Here is a 4780-nt window from a genome sequence, read left to right as displayed (position 1 = left end):
AAAGAATGATTTGACGAGTTAACAGAATGATTCGAAGGTCTTGGCGTTGATGTGAACCGGAATCGGCGGAACGACAGAGGCCCGCGTGCAGATCTTGCTCGCGGTGATCCTGTTGATAGACCTGTTCTTATCCGCAGGCAGAATAACCCTCTGTTTTCAGAGAGTTCTGAAGAAGAAGAAATTGAAATTTTTGATGCGGAGCGTGCTGATTATGGCGGTAGACGTCGTCATGGAGGATTTCAAAGAGGATATGATCGGAGAGATGGAAGACGACGTTACGACGATCGTGAAGGTAACGACTTTAAATTGAAAGTCGATATTCCTTATTTTAATGGTAGTCTGGGTATAGAAGAATTTCTGGATTGGCTTGTTGATATAGATAGATTTTTCGATTATATGGAGACCCCTTGTGAGAAAAGGGTGCGATTAGTAGCCTGTAGATTAAAGGGGGGTGCGTCTGCATGGTGGGAGAGATTACAGAATAGGAGGGAACGAGAAGGGAAAGAGAGAGTTCGAACTTGGACAAGGATGAGGAGGCTGCTGAAGCAAGAATTCCTTCCACCCGACTATGAGCAGATTATGTTCCAGCAGTACCAACGTTACCAGCAGAGCAATCGGACTGTGCATGAGTATACGGCCAAATTTATGAGATTGGCGGAGCGGAATAATTTATCAGAGACAGAGAGACAGCAGATGGCCAGATATCTTGATGGTTTGAAACCCTTCATTCGAGATAAAATTGGAGTGCAGTTTCTGCGAAATTTAACTGAAGCCAAGAATATGGCGATGAAGGCAGAATTGATGCAGTAAGATAGGGGAAGAAGAAGCTACGAAAATTATCGAGGTAGCAGTTCGAGCAGTTCGGTAGAAAAGAGCAGTTTCAATAATCGCTTTAACGCAGGACGAAATTAGGAAGATAAGGCGGTAGAAAAGCGCACTATGAACGAGCCGAGGGATAAGGGAACGCAAGCACAGAAAACTGCGAACCCTAACCCTTATACTAAACCAGCCGCGATAAAGTGTTACAGGTGTAATCAGCCAGGGCACCTTTCTAATGAATGCCCTCAGAGAAAGACCATAAACGTAGCAGCGAGAGAAGAGGAGGAAGATGGATATTGCTGTGCGTCGGATGGTTAGGACGATGATTTTGAAGATGAAGAAGATGAGCAAGTAAACTGTATGGTGCGCAGGATGATGTTGGCCCCAAAACAGGAAGATGATTGGCAGTGCCATAAGTTATTTCAAACCAAGTGCACCATTCTGGGAAAGATGTTTGCTGTGGTTATTGATAGTGGAAGTATGGAGAATATCATTGGGAAGGAGGCAGTGAAAAAGTTGGGGATACCCGTGGAGAAGCATCCTAATCCCTATACGTTAGGATGGATTAAATCTGGAGCGGAAAGCATTCAGGTAACTGAGCGATATAAAATTCCATTCTCCATCGGTAAGTATCGTGATGAGCTATATTGTGATGTAGTAGACATGGATGTATGTCATGTGTTATTTGGGAGGCCGTGGCAATTTGATGTAGATGCTCAGTATTCGGGAAGAAGCAATCAGTATAACCTTGTGAAGGATGGAGTGAAGTATATGTTGCTACCACTGAAGAACGAAGGAAAACAAGCTGCTAAAAATAATTTCCTTACCCTTACGAGGAAATTTGAAGCTGAGGTTAAGGAGACTCGACAGATTCACGTGCTGGTCGTGAAACAAACAATTGAGACTGAGGCTGAATTACAAATGGAGGAGCAGCCTGAAGCAGTCAGGCATTTATTGAAGGAATTTAGCGAACTGATGTCTGAAGAGATTCCAGATGGGTTGCCGCCTATGCGCGATATTCAGCACCATATAAACTTAATTCCTGGTGCTAGTCTGCCAAATTTACCGCACTACAGGATGAGTCCAAAAGAGAGCGAGATTCTAAAAGAGAATGTGGAGGAGTTGTTGCAAAAGGGACACATTCAGAATAGCATGAGCCCATGTGCTGTTCCGGCCTTGTTGACTCCTAAGAAAGATGGGAGTTGGCGGATGTGTGTAGATAGCAGAGCCATTAATAAAATAACCGTGGGTTACAAATTTCCAATTCCAAGATTGGATGACATGCTGGATAGGTTGCACGGTGCTAAGTGATTCTCGAAGCTGGATTTGAAGAATGGATACCATCAGATTCGGATTCGGCCTGGAGATGAGTGGAAGACAGCTTTCAAAACAAAGGAGGGGTTGTACGATTGGTTGGTGATACCTTTCGGACTTTCCAATGCTCCAAGCACTTTCATGAGGCTTATGAATCAGGCTCTGAAATCTTTTATTGGCAAATTTGTTGTAGTTTATTTTGATGATATCTTGATTTATTATAAGACTGAGGATGATCATCTGATGCATTTAAGGGAGGTGTTGACAGCCTTACAGATTAATAAGCTGTATATTAATCTTAAGAAGTGCAGTTTTTTAACTAATAAGCTGTTATTCTTGGGGTTTATTATTACTGCTGAAGGAATAGAGGTAGATGAGGCGAAGGTAAAAGCAATCAGAGAGTGGCCAACTTCTAAAATAGTTTCTGACGTTAGGAGTTTTCATGGATTGGCTACTTTTTATCGGTGATTTATTAAGAATTTTAGTACTATCGCAGCCCTAATTACTGAATGTATGAAGAAAGGCAAATTTCTATGGGGAGAGGAAGCTGAGAATAGTTTTGCTATTTTGAATGAGAAGTTATGTACTGCACATATTCTTGCTTTACCTGATTTTGATAAACTGTTTGAAGTTGACTATGATGCTAGTGGAGTGGGTATATGAGCTGTTTTATCTCAAGAGCGCAGACCAGTTTGCTATTTTAGTGAGAAGGTCAGTGACGCAAGGCAAAAGTGGAACACTTATGACAAAGAATTTTATTCTGTCGTAAGGGCTTTGAAGACCTGGGAGCATTATTTAATTGGAAAAGAATTCATCCTTTATTCTGATCATGAAGCTTTGAAGTATTTAAATAGTCAGAAGAGGATTAGCAAAGATATGGATGCGCGATGGTGTCAATTTTTGCAAAAATTTCCTTTCAGATTACAGCATAAGTCAGGTGTGCAAAATGTCGTAGCAGATGTATTGAGTAGGAGAGCTGGCTTGTTGATTACATTAAAGCCAAGACATCTTGGGGTTTGAGCAGTTGAAAGACTGTTATGCAGATGATGATGACTTTTGAAAAATTTGGGAGTCATGTGCTGCTGGTCAACCTGTACAAGAATTTTATGTGCAGAATGGTTATATGATGCGTGGCAATCAGCTTTGCCTTCCTCGGACATCATTACGAGAGAAGGTAATTCGAGATTTACATGATGGTGGATTAGCTGCACATCTAGGTCATGATAAAACTATTGCTGCTGTCCAGGAGCGATTTTACTGGCCCCAGTTACGTAGAGATGTCAGTAGGTACGTACAAAAGTGTTATGTTTGCCAGACTGTTAAGGGTCAATCTAAGAACACATGTCTGTATATGCCTTTACCTGTTCCTAACAATATATGGGAAGATCTGTCTATGGATTTTGTGCTTGGTTTACCACGGACACAAAGAGGCGTGGATTCTGTTTTCGTTGTGGTTGACAGATTTTCCAAGATGGTGCACTTCATTCCTTATAGGAAGATTTTTGATACAGTAAGTGTGGCCAGATTATTCTTTAAGGAAGTGGTTCGTTTGCATGGTGTGCCCAAGTCTATTACCTCAAATATGGATAGTAAATTTCTAAGGCATTTTTGGCGAACTTTATGGAAGTTATTTGATTCATCTTTGAATTTCAGTAGAACAGCTCACCCGCAGACTGATGGGCAAACAAAGGTGGTTAATAGAACTCTGGGAAACTTGATTCGAAGCATTTGTGGAGATAAGCCGAAGCAATGGGATGTTGCTTTATTACAAGCAGAGTTTGCTTATAATAATGCAGTTCAGAGTTCTATTGGCAGGTCGCCTTTTTCTGTTGTTTATACAAAGGCGCCTCAACATACTCTGGATTTGGTACAGTTGCCTAAGCAAGCGGATAAAAGTGTAGCAGCGGATCATATGGCTAAACAGATTGTGGAAGTGCATCATGAAGTCAAACAAAAGCTGGAGGAATCTAATCAGAAGTATAAAGCTGGAGCAGATAAGCACAGGCGAAAGCAGGTGTTTGCGGTAGATAATCAAGTCATGGTTTTTCTTCGTAAAGAGCTATTACCAGCTGGATCTTACAGTAAATTACAGCCAAAGAAGTATAGACCTTACGCTATCAGCAAGAAGATCACGATAATGCTTATGTTATAGACCTTCCACGTAGCATGGGCATATCCAACAATTTTAATGTTGCTGATTTGTCACTTTTTCATGAGTCCACAGAGCCGTTATATCCAGATCCTGATTTTAACTCGAGGACGAGTTCTTTTCAAGTGGAGGAGAATGATGCGGAATTTATTAGTGGTGCGTTTCTGGACCGATTGGACAAACAGAAGTCCAAACGGAAAGCGAAACGGTGATGCGATTAGATCGTTTTTTTTTCTATTATTTTAGTATTTTTTTTATGAGTTAATTTTAAGGGTCGTTTTTGTAATTTTGCTATTTGATGCTTATTAACTTTCCTATTATGATTAGGTTTCCAATTTAGATTATGTAACTTTCCTATTATGATTAGGTTTCCAATTCAGATTAGGTAACTTTCCTATTATGATTAGGTTTCCTATTGTAATTAGGTTAACCCCTATAAAAGGGTGTTTAGGGTTTGTTTTGAAGACAACATTATTATCATCAATATTGAATTTCGAG

Source organism: Syzygium oleosum, unplaced genomic scaffold (assembly GCF_021117445.2).
Source record: "Syzygium oleosum isolate NSW1041296 unplaced genomic scaffold, Sole_v2.1 Sole_v2.29, whole genome shotgun sequence".
Taxonomy (NCBI): Eukaryota; Viridiplantae; Streptophyta; class Magnoliopsida; order Myrtales; family Myrtaceae; genus Syzygium; species Syzygium oleosum.
The sequence above is the reverse complement of the archived record's forward strand: the minus strand, read 5'-3'. Positions refer to the sequence as shown.